This window comes from Molossus molossus, unplaced genomic scaffold, assembly GCF_014108415.1.
Source record: "Molossus molossus isolate mMolMol1 unplaced genomic scaffold, mMolMol1.p scaffold_m16_p_18, whole genome shotgun sequence".
In the NCBI taxonomy this organism is placed as follows: Eukaryota; Metazoa; Chordata; class Mammalia; order Chiroptera; family Molossidae; genus Molossus; species Molossus molossus.
The window spans coordinates 29,969,609-29,981,817 of NW_023425353.1; the positions used below are offsets into that span (position 1 = coordinate 29,969,609).

At 47.1% G+C, this 12,209-nt stretch overlaps 1 protein-coding gene across 3 annotated transcripts in view; it reads right to left on the minus strand.

Annotated features, from left to right (window-relative positions):
- ZBTB38 (zinc finger and BTB domain containing 38) overlaps positions 1–12,209 on the minus strand; it is a 120,669-nt gene that overhangs the window by 35,296 nt on the left and 73,164 nt on the right. Inside the window, exons 1-3 of one of the 3 annotated variants that reach the window (XM_036266188.1) lie at positions 12,041–12,103; positions 11,398–11,670; positions 10,498–10,601 (exon numbers count right to left, since the gene is read on the minus strand). The gene's annotated coding sequence lies outside the window, so the exon portion shown is untranslated. Of the gene's footprint in view, positions 1–10,497; positions 10,602–11,397; positions 11,671–12,040; positions 12,104–12,209 lie in introns of those variants that run through there. The other 2 variants (XM_036266187.1, XM_036266190.1) reach the window with 2 other exon arrangements.

The following is a 12,209-nucleotide window of genomic DNA, read 5'->3' on the forward strand; positions in this document are numbered from 1 at the left end:
TTCGAGAAGGGGACAATGGTGGGCAGCCTAAGGACGTAAATTCTGCTCTAGAGAAGTAGGAGGGGGGAGGCAGGTGCACAGCCATTCCCCGTGGTCTGGAGGGCAGTGTGAACATCTCCCACAGCGGTGGGGACCTCCTGGAGAAAGGCTGCTCTGTTCGGCCCTGTTCTCCTTGCCTCCTCCCCAGTCAACAGACAGCCCCACATTTGCAGTGGTTTCCCACCTGGATCCAGACACAAAATGTACAAAGATCATTTTTATGAGCCTGGACTCTCATACATTCGAGTCCGCATACATACTTTCCTTGTACACACACTTCCTCCTCCCGTTTTCCATCATCTCTCTCCCAGCTTCCATTTTTCCAGTTTGAAGCCACTGCCGGCAACCCTGCGATCCCTGGAGGGAGGCCAGGCGTGGCGGCCCTGGACGGTGCGGCGGCCACCTCTTCCCAGGGCTCCGGACATGCAGGTGATCGGCAGGGCCATCGAGCAGCCCAGGCAGGTCTGCGGGACAGTTAGCAGCACAGCAGTTATCCTGCTGCAGAAATGCTACAGAAGCTCTGGCTGGCCGAATGGATGCACAATGGTTTTGACAAATGAAGCCGACTGGGGAAAATTGTTGGGCGGGAGAGGGAAGAGTATTAAAGGAACTAAGTTCCACTTGGCGTTTGCCAACTTTACCCCAAAACAACTTTAATTAAAACTGAATGACAGTTTCTGGCCCTAGTCAGGTATCCAAACAGTTCCCCTGTCCACCTGTTTTAGAGTGAAATTACCTGGGGGTAGGGGCACCAGCAAGCAATGACACATACGTTGTCTAGATTTTAAAAAGTAAAATTCCCAAAACAAACCCAAACCCAATGCAGATAAAAACACACAACGAGCTGTTCAGAAAAATTATGCTTTAAATACACTGATCTAAAAAAATCTAAAGAACAGGCCGTTCTGTGACCAGCTCGAGTTTCCGCTTGTGCTTTCATTTTAACAAACAAATGCTGACTCCACAGGGGGCGGAGTTTCACAGGGATCCACACTCACAGAAAATGGCCACCGGTCCTAGGAACCTGAGCACCACAAACAGGGCACCGAGGGCCCGCTGGGAACGCACGCCACTTACCTTTCACAGGAGTAATTATCTAGATAGAGATACCCCCCCCCAGGAACATAAATCATGGCCACCAAAGTGTATGCTGAACACCACAGTGACTAATCACCCAGCTTTTATTATCCTCCCTGCTAAGGGAACCTCGTGGGGGGGCAAATAGGTCATTTTTAAAGTAAAGTAGCTGCTAGGCTTGGAGGTAAGGTTCCCATTTAAATTTCATAACAGAAAAAAAAAAATTCATAACAGAAAAAAAAGACCTCAAAAAGTATTTTCGCCCTGGCCAGTTTGGCTCAGTAGTTGGATCGTCAACCTGTGGACCAGGAAGTCCCAGGTTCGATTCCGGCCAAGGGCATGTACCTCGGGTGCTGTTTGTCCCCAGCCCTGGTTGGGGTCGTACGGGTGGCAACCAGTCTATGTGTCTCTCTCACATCGATGTTTCTCTCTCTCTCTCTCCCACTCTGTCTGAAGATAAATGTAAAAATATCCTCAGGCGAGGAATAAAAAAATAAAATAAAATAAGTATTTCCTACAATAGAGAAAAGTGAAGTGCAAATCATCTTATCAGAAACTTATCATTAAACAAGGAAGAAAGTATTAAGATAGATCATTTGGACATGAAAAAAAACTCTTGATTTTTTAAATGTCAAAATCAAAAACAAATATTAGCAATATTAAATATATGACAAACAGGCCTTGACCAGGTGGCTCAGTTGGTTGGAGCATCGACCCATATACCAAAAGGTTGCGGGTTCGATCCCTGGTCAGGGCATGTACAAGAGCAATCGACTGATATTTCTCTCTCATGTCGATGTTTCTCCCTCTTTTCTTCTCTCTAAAAATAAAATCAATAAAAAGCACATCCTTGTGGTGAGATTAAAAAAATACACACACACATACACACACAAAACAAACAGGATCAGAAACTCACTTTGTAGTATATATTCATTTAGGGGAAAGAAATGTTCTCCTGGGGAATTTACAGTACTTCTGTGTAAAAAGTCACCCTACAGCGTGTAGTGGCTCAAGAAACTCCAGCATTACTAGACCTTGACTGGAAAAAAAAGTTTTAACCCCATTTAGCACAACACTTAGGGTAGGCCCGTTTTCTAACGTGTGAGTAAAACCCCGTCTGGGGCTTCATTGCACGGCCACGTCATCACTTTTTCCGTCTTTCCCGGTACCTCCTTCTTCCTCAAAGTGGTCCTCCCTTCCCCTCCCGTTAAAGCAAAGGTGGAGCTCGAGCTAGTCCAAGCGAAGGGCAGGACACAGACAGGCACCCAGCAGCAGGTGTGACTTTGGCTACCGTGACGCTGCTTCCACCTAGAGCAGCAGAGACAGCAGTGAGACCTGGAGAAACCCTGCTCTTGGAGTTCGCGCAGGGAGGACAAGACCAGAATAAACCGGTATAAGCAGGGACAGACCAGAACGCTGAGTAGGCTTTTAAAAAGGAAATCTCACTTTGGTCTAAGCGAATCAACGTTCTATGAGAGCTCATCAGAAACCTCCCAGCTTCACAGGAAAATGCACGTACGTCTGGGGAGCCTGAGAGTCGAACGCGAGCCTCTCGTGCCTGGCAACGTAATACATTCAGCTCTGTCTTGACTGATTTGGTGGTCTTACCACCTAATTGTAATCAGCTCTACACGTAACCAGAGTTGTTCTAACACGCGAACAGGAAGAAGAAGACAAACAAAACGGGGCCTAGGAACACTGGTCCACTCACAAAGCAGGAAGTGACAGCTCATCTGCCCCCCGGCCCTGCACAAAGCCGCCTTCACGGCTGGAGTAACCCCAGGACGCCCCTGGGACGCACAGTCCCTGCACTCCTCACACACAGGCACCCTGGGATGCACATGCTCCAAGTAGTAGCCAGTAAAATGGGTGCTGCCAAGCTGGGTCTCCTTCCTCATACTCTCTGAGAATATGTTTAATTCCTTTCGAAATTAAATTATTGTAGAACTTAGTAATTTTCATTTAAGTAAGAGAGGAAAAATGCTTTAACAAAATAGAAAACAGCCTTCTGCCTCTCCCAGTTTAAAAAGACATTTTCTTGCCCTGGCCGGTTGGGCTCAGCCCGCGGACCAGGGAGGAGCAGGTTCGATTCCAGTCAAGGGCACGGACCTCGGTTGCGGTTTATCCTGGCCCCGGTCAGGGTTGTGCGGGAGGCATCAGTCAATGTGTCTTTCACATCAACGTTTCTCTCTCTCTCTCCCTTCCTTCTTCCCTCCCTTCCACTCTATCTGAAAATCAATGTAAACATCCTCAGGTGAGGATTTAAAAAAAACAATTAAAAAGACATTTTCTTGACTACCTTCAATGGCAAGAACACAGGTGCTTCACTGGATGGAAGTGCATCATGGAGTCCACGGGTGTCAGCTAGAAGCCCCGTCCGACGGCATAGTTGGGCTCCTCTCGAAGCTGCTTGCCGACCCCCGGCTCCTGCTCTCCTGATAACATGCCTCAGGACTGGCCCAACCTGTTTCTGCAGAGAGCATACTGGACTGAACACAGCACACTGGGTTCTGTTCCCAGTCTGCCACTAACTGTGTGACCTTGAGTAAGTCCTATGACTTCCTGGGACGCCTGTTTCCCTAACTGGAATGTGAAGAGGCTGGGCTAGTTTACTTCCCAGGGTCTTTTTAGCCATAAAACGTGAAAACCATGATTCCCTCCCTCCCATTTTGCCACCTCTCGACTGACTCCCAGCTAGTCTCCATCTTCCTATAAGAATGTTCATGTCCTCGAAAGTGGACAATCTCTCCCACCCTTAAATTCAGGCCCTCTCCCCAAAAGCACATGGGCTAAAGTCTGAACCCCCAGTCTGGCTAGTATTAGTGTGTATCCACGAGGAGAGTTGGAGGGAGTTTGAAATCGGGAGCCCGGGAAGACCTCAGACATGGAGTTTGTCTGCGTTGTCTCAGCATATCTGCTTTTCTGCTGGAGGGAAGAAATTCCTGCTGGAGGCACCTTAGCCATCATCGAGCCGAACCTCTGGTTACAGGTGAGGAAGCCAAGGCGGCAAACTTACTGGACTTGCCTTCCCAAGCTTGCAGAGTGGGGCAAGGAGCGAGTGCCAGGCCTCCTGTCTGCTCTCACAGAGGTCTTTCTGCCTCCCTCTGCAGGGCTCCGGGCTCCTGTCCTAGCCCCCAGGAAACGTCCCCGCGCCTCAGGGGGGCATCAACAAACACTTATGGAGCACCTCTGGGCAATCCCCAAGGAATTCTTTTAATCTTTCAACTGGCTTGGCCCTCTGGGAACGTTCAGCCAGAACAGGGGGAGGGACAGCGCTCGCCGAGACAGATGGACTGATCTTATTGGTGCAGAAACCAGTGGTGTTCCGACGGAAAGTAAAGCCTGTAGCGGCACCTGGGTGGTAGATAAGGGCTTGTGACGGAGACGGGGAGGCCCCACCAGGGTAGGGTCCTGCTCTGGTACCTGGCTCATAGTTACTTATTGAACAAATTCAAGTCTGCACAGTACCTCTGCTCCACTTGCCTCTTGTCAAAAATTCTGAGGTTACAATAATACCGGAGACAAAGGTCTCTAAGTCTCTAAGTTGAAATCAGAAACCATGGTCTATGCCCGGCCAGTGTGGCTCAGTGGACTGAGAGGTCCCGGTTCAATTCCCGGTCAGGGCACATGCCTGGGTTTCGGGCTCAATCCCCAGTTGGTTGGGGACATGCAGGAGACAGCCAACGGATGTATCTCTCTCACACATCGATGTTTCTATTTCTCTTTCCCTTCCTCTCTCTCTAAAAAAGCAAAAAAAACATATATTTTTTTATCCTCACCTGAGGACATTTTTCCATTTTTGTTCAGATAGAGTGAGAGGGAGCGAGAGGAAGAAAGAGACTGAAACATCACTGTGAAACAGACACTTGGAGTGGCTGCCTCTTGTATGACCCCAACCAGGGCCGGGGATGAATCGTAATTGAGGTACGTGCCCTTGGCTGGAACTGAACCCGAGTCCCACTGGTCCATGGGCCGATGCTCTAACTGCTGAGCCAAACTGGCCAGGGCAATAAAAACATATTTTAAAAATTAAAATAAAGCCCTGGCCAGTTTGGCTCAGCGGTTAGAGCGTCGGCCTGCGGTCCGGAGAGACCCGGGTTCGGTTCCCGCTAAGGGCGCGTACTTCGGTTGCAGTTTGTCCCCGGCCCTGGTTGGTCGTGCGGGTGACAGCCACTCGATGTGTCCCTTCACGTCGATGTTTCTCTCTCTCTCCCTTCCTCTCTCTCCCTCCCACTCTATCTGTACAAAAAATGGAAAAATATCCTCGGGTGAGGATAAAAAAAAAAAAAAATTAAAATAAAAAAGAAATAGCGATCTCCTGCATACGCTCAGTACGTGGCTGGGGAAACAACCTGGTTGTGGCAAGAAGAGGCAGGACTTTGGAGTCAGACAGGACCCAGGGTGTGAGAAATGTACAACACTGGCTGCATCACTGAGCCTCTTTGCCTCAAGTCCACCACACCAGGTTATTTTGAGCGTCTAATGAGATGGCTGAGATAATGCACATAAAGTATAGAACGGACATGAAAGTCAGTCTGTCTTTATCCTCTGGGGAGCTACGGGTATAGACAGAGAAACCCTGTTCCTAGGGAAAGGTCCAGGCCATTGGCATCCTCTTCCAAGAGACGCAAACCATCAATGGAATGCCAACAACATTATAAAATGACTCAGTATGGCCTTAATTAATACATTCCTGTTCAGTCATCTGATTTTTAAAGTATGTACAAGGAACATAAAACACAGTTCAATATATACAAGTAAATAGGTTTTCTATTCTCCACACATAGCTTAAACACCAAACGTATGCATGTCTCCGTCTTTGCTTGTGAATAAGCAGAGAGCTAGGACTAGGGAAAAGAAGGATAAATTATTTTCTCATCTATAAAATGAGGTTGGGATAGATGAACAACATGAACTAGCCTGAAAACTACATGATTCCAAGATGCAGAGAATGAGGGAAATACAATAAAATGACAGATGTTTATCGACCAGAAGACACAGAGTCAGACAGATAAATGCACTAAAATGTTTTAATGGCATGACTGTACAATGTTGCTGCCATTAAATACACTACCTGTAACAACATTTATAGTTACTGGCTTTGCAAACTCTTAGCATAGGGAGAAGGCCTCGCCACACATTCCCCAGGAAAAGCAGCTGAGTTGGGGGCTGCGTGTTGCCCAGTACTGCTGTGGATGCACCGCAGACAGCGAAAGTGGGCACGATAAAACCACCATTCCTTGATTTTCTGGGATCCGTTTGTTTTTATCTTGTTAAAAATATAATCTATAAGCAATGTTTATTGATACAAATATCAAACTTTTGAGCATAGATGTGGCTCTACCAGAAACTGGGTTTGAAATCAGCCTATCAAGTCTCAAGTTGATCCCTTCCTAGCAACTGGCATGTGTTCATCTTCGTCACAGCAGTGACTGTTTGCAATGGAGATTCCCAGAGGCCCCACCCCAGCTCTACTGAATTAGAGCCTCTGCGCCAGGGGTCTGGGAATCTACATCTCAGTAAGCTCCCCAGGTTGAGTCTCACCCATATTAAACTGCAAGTCACTTGAATGATCACAGGAGAGCTTAGCTATAGTGGGAGGTATGCGCTTTCTATGATAAAACTAACACATTAAAAACGAGTCATAAAGATAAGGCTTTGTGTCTAGATGCACGACGTAGACATTTACATACGCACACAAGGTAATCGGGAAGGGGATCAACATTTATTAATTGTCTAGTATAGTATAGATCTTGACTAAATTACATATTACTCAATCTTCAAAATAATCTTATTTGAGTTATGGATGGAAAAAGTTAGGCTTAGACGGAGAGTGAGTTTTCTGAAGTCACAAGCCTGGAATATGGCCCGGCGCAGTTGTGAAACTAGATTTATCTGACCCCGGTCTTCTCATTCCATTGTATTAAGCTCATATGCCTATGAAAACACACACGCACACTCATACACACACTCATGTCATAAGATAGCCATATGGTAAAAAGGCAAAGGAATTAAATTATTTTTAGAAACGTTTTGCATCAACAGAAGTGTAGTTTTTAAAGAACTTCCAATATCAACAAATATTCTTTGGTCCATCTGCTGACAACAGAATAAAGGGCATGACTACTATCAAAACCACCTATAACAGCCTGCATTTTAGTAATCAGAAGTGTGTTTTGAAGCTTGCTAGGGTCGAATACACAGTGATTCTTGATTTGCGCAAGCTACAAATTTTTGCAAATGAAATATCTTAATATTCATTCTGTAGTCATATTATCTTACAAAGGAAAACACCAACAAACATTTGATCTAGCATCTGTCAATCCAATGACCGCCCTGGGCCTCCCCTGACCCCTCCAGCATCTGACACTCTAGGTCCCCTCCCCTGGGAACTCCCCTTCGGCTGGCTTCTGGAGTCGTGGTCTCTTATGGTTCTTCCTTGCTCTATTGCCAAAAATTCTCTCTAGATCCTCCCTAGGTTCTTCTTTCTTTTCTCGTAAAGCTCCATCCTCAACCTCTGCCTCCACATATTCTCGTTCTGAAAAATCTCTTCTCCTAACTCTCGACTTGTTTATATCCCAAGGACTCAGAGAGTAGCCCCAGCCTTCCTCTGGAGCTCAAAGTCCCCAACTGTCTGGGGGTGTCATACTTCAACACTTCAAACTCAGCCCTTCACCTCCTTCCAACCTTCTTTCATGGGTACCACTGCTCTGGAAATATGTCGGCGTTAGCTATTCCTTCTCTACAGGTGTCAGATGGTGTCAATTCTTCCCTTTGCATCTATTCCTTTCCCATTTCACTTCTCCTACCCATTTCGGGCCTTCCTCCCACCGTTTTCCTTGGTGGACTGTGGGAACTTTCTAACTGGTCTCCTTGTCTCTGGTGTCTGCCCTGCCTCCTCCCCTCCCCATGAGCCACCACAAGAGCACACTCCTAAAGAGCAGCCATACTACTCCTCTGTCCAGATATCTTCAGTGTCTCCTACTGGATAGTGCCTTCATCTTTCCAGCTTGGCATTCAAGACCAGCATCATTTGGCACCAAATGTTCTATGGTTTCATTTCCCACTAGATGCCCGTATAGACCAGTTCTAACTCAACTGGGCTACTACCTTTCACGGAATGTGCTCCACGCTTTCCTGTCTTCCTGCCACTTCTCCGACCTCAGATGCCTCCTCCTCATCTCTCTGATGAGAACTCCACGTCCTTCAAGGGCTTGCTGAAATGTTTATTCTCAACAACAAAAAAAAAAAAAAAAAAGAGTCCCCTGACTCCTAGAGGGAAAGGGGACCTCTTCCTCTTCAAATTACCAAAATATCTTTCAGGGCATTTACCATACAGTTATTTCGTATTTTATTTCCTCACCTACAGAACAGGGTCTGAGAGGGAAGGAAGCAGATCTTTTTGCTGTTGGATGTCCGTTCTCTCGAACACTGGCACACTGCTGGAAGTTACTCAGTCAAGATTTGCTGCATAACATTTACAGGACTCCTCAAAGTTTGCAGAGCACATGGACATTCAGCGTCTCATTTGTTCCAGTTGGAGCTTAAGTGTATTCCAAGTAGCATTCAAGACTCACAATCTGATTTCTGTTGCTTAATGCAATTACTGGCACTCTCTCTACCTTTGTACCTTTAAATTAAAGTATCTCTTAAATTGCTTTACTTTGAATACTCCTAGTGCTGTGTGGCCTCCAAAGCTAAAAAAGAGCATTTTGCGTCAAAAAAAAGCCTACTTGCCAAACTGGTTTTTCTCTCTGGGTACAGGTTAAGTGTACAAATAAAAGGCCTCTATAAGCAGATGACAGTAATGGCAAAACCAAAATGTAAAAGAGAAAAAATTCCTTTCTGAAGATTGTATGACTAAAAAAAAAAAAGATTTTCTTGTATATCCAGTTGGAATCCTATTTATGGATCAGTCTCCAACATCCTTGGAGCTGGTAGTCTAGCATGTTAACAATAAAAAAATCTCTATCACCCAGCCAGCGTGGCTCAGTGGTTAAGCATTGACCCATGCACCAAGAGGTTGCCAGTTCAATTCCCGGTCAGGGCACAGGCCCAGATTGTGGGCCCAATTCCCAGTGGGGGCCTTGCAGGAGGCGGCCAATTGATGTTCTCTCTCATCGATGTTTCTATCTCTCTTTCCCTCTACTTCCTCTCTCTCTAAAAGCAATAAAGAAAAAAAATTTTTTTTTAAATCTCTAACTGTTGAATGATGAATCCTTTCCAAGAGACTGAATAAGACTAATATCATGATGGTGAAAACGTGGTGCTATGTTTGGTCTTGAATACCCAAGTGCCTTGGAGGAGCTCGATAAACATTTGTGGAATGACAAATAAATGAATGATTTCAGAGAAGTTCTTCCTATTGTTTGTAAATTGAAAGCATAAGTTTTTATAGATAGATGGAAGGATATATTAAATTTGAAAACAAAAGGGGGGTACACTGAGGGCAAGAACCATGATATGTTAACTCTTCCTGGGACAGATCCCACTCTGGCTGCGGAAGCAGGTGCAGGAGGGGTGACTGTCGGGCGCTGCCTGTCTGACTTCCCTCTTTGGAGGTTAGGCTGCAAGCTCCCCCAGGGCAAGCACTCTCCCTCACACTTGGTGGGCCTAGCACTGTGCTGTGCATACAGAATGTGCACCACAAATGTAGTATGAGATGCAAAGACCTTCATGAACTGCCTGTGCATTTTCACATTTTAATCCTTCGCTTGTGAGAAATAAATAAAAATACAACACTTAATCCCGGAACACACTGCCTTATGTGCATGCGCGCGCACACATGTGCTTGATAATAAATGGTAGTTGCTGCAATCGGCATCTGGGGCTTTGGATATGCCTCAAAGGTAGTGTTTAATGGACTGAGCTGTCAGTACTTGTCTGCACAAATTGCAAGTGGGCTCTTCGCACTTTACTCTCAGTGCCTAGTGCTGTTCGCACCTCACAGCAGGCCCGGAGGCTGGTTGCATGACTAAGCAATCCGAACCAGGTGTCAGGCCTGCCTCTATCCCAGTGCACTTGGTCACCCTGAAGAGTCATTTAAACTCTCTGGGCCTCAGTGATGTCTGTCGGCCCTTCCAGCTTGGAGAAGTTAGCGATCTATAAAGAGACGCACAGGAGTTGCCATGACAGTCACTGGCAGAACGGAAACAAGAAACCAGTTGTCCTGGAGCCCCATTAGCTTAGTTCACCCTCATCACGGAGGCCTCTTGCACCATGCCTCCTTAATAACAGTTCGCTTAAATGTCACTGTCACTTTGCAATCCCCAAACCTGGTGGATCACTGGCACAAACCATATGCCCCCCGGGAGTCCTTCAGTCCCTTAGAAAAGCCATTTCCTCTTTCATGTAGACTAAGGACACACGCAACCCAGTTACCTCAGGTAGAACGGACCGCCTTAACAACGTTTGTTTCTCGTGCTCCGGGAGAAATCACTCAGAAATCCTTGGTTCTGAGTCCTCCATCTCTTCCACATCAAGGTCTAAAAAGGAACAGAACAGAGAAGCACAGTGTCTCAAGACTAGTTGCCAGGATCTGATGTTGCCACAACAACAGTAATTACAAGTAGCATGTGTATTGAACACCTACTATAAGTCAAGCACTGAGCAAAGTGACTGACATGTGACCTCATATAGTCTTCATAATAACCCTCAAATATTAGGAGACATTCCGCTACTTTACAGCTATACTAAGAGACGCTGAGAGGTCATGGAATATGCTCAAGGTCACACAACGAGGTGATGTTAGATCTGGGACTTAACCCCAGGTTCAGTTGATTCCAAAGCCTGGATTATTAACCTGTAAGTCACAGTTTTAAAAACTTTTTGGCAGTAACCCATCGTTTTTAAAAATTATGTAAACAACCCCCAAATTTCAAAACATCAAAGCAATGCTTACTCTGTGTACAATGCATTCTGATATTTTCTATTCGATTCGATTCTTTTCTACATTGCATTATACATTCTATACCTTTTTAAAAACTCCAGTAGTAACTCACTAAACTGATTTCACTATCTTCTAATGGGTCCCTTCACCACTGGAAAAACACTACATTTAGCTATAGCACCTCACTAAAAGTTTCTCTGAAATCATGCACTAAATCCACCTATGCTTTTCAACCATGAGAACCTGCCCGAGTAGTTGAGCTTTCTAATTAGGAGAAAAGTCTTTAACCGTTAAAATATGTATAAAGCACCATAACGCATATCATCTATAAGGAATCTTTAAAAGCGGATATTCAATTAGGGCCAGAGCCCAGAATGGAATTAGTCACTTACCTACGGCAGAGCAGGAGGTACAAAGTGGAATCGTGGATGGACTAAAATCTAAGGTGATTATTATATACCCTGCAAAGAAGTGGCTAACAGCAGGCGGTTGTGCTGGACCAACTGAGCAGACCGGACTATACTGCAGAAGTAGGAGGCTGGGATTGTAACCCCCTGGGGGCAGGGCCATGCCTTTGCATTTTCCATTCAATTCCAGGGGCTTGGTGTTGAACCAGGGAAATCATCAGGTTTCCGCAGGGTCAGGACTGGGGTCCGAGTCGCAGTCTGGGGATGGGAAGGTGCGACTGTCAGGGTAGCGCCGGAGCCTGTTGGACCTGAGCCCAGAACGTCCCTTGGGTGCGCATTTCTCCCCCGCCCCCGCCCTCCAGCACAGCTGCGCAGTTGGGCCACTAGATGCGGTGCAACCTGCCCGACTCTGCAGTGCAGCCCCCTCCCCGGCCGGCGCAGGCCCCGAGCCCGGGCACCTGCGGGCGCGCGGGCGCTGCAGCAGCTCGGCTCTCCAGCGCTGGCGGAGCTCACAGCCCTGCGCCGGGCTCCCCCGCCAGCTTTCGATACTCCCCGCGGGGAGAGATGGCCGCAACCGGCCGCGCCTCGCCCACCAGCCACGCACACAGACCCTGCGACTGGCACTTACAGGGTTCGACTCCGCCGCCGCGAGCGCGTTTCCCCGGGGGTCCATGGCGCTTCCGGACCCGCCAGGCCCGCCGCTGCGCCGCACAGCACCGCCCAGAAAATGGACGCCGGCGGCTGGGCTCTGCCAGCCCGGCCCGCCCCCGGCGCGGGGCACTGGCCGCAGCCCGTCC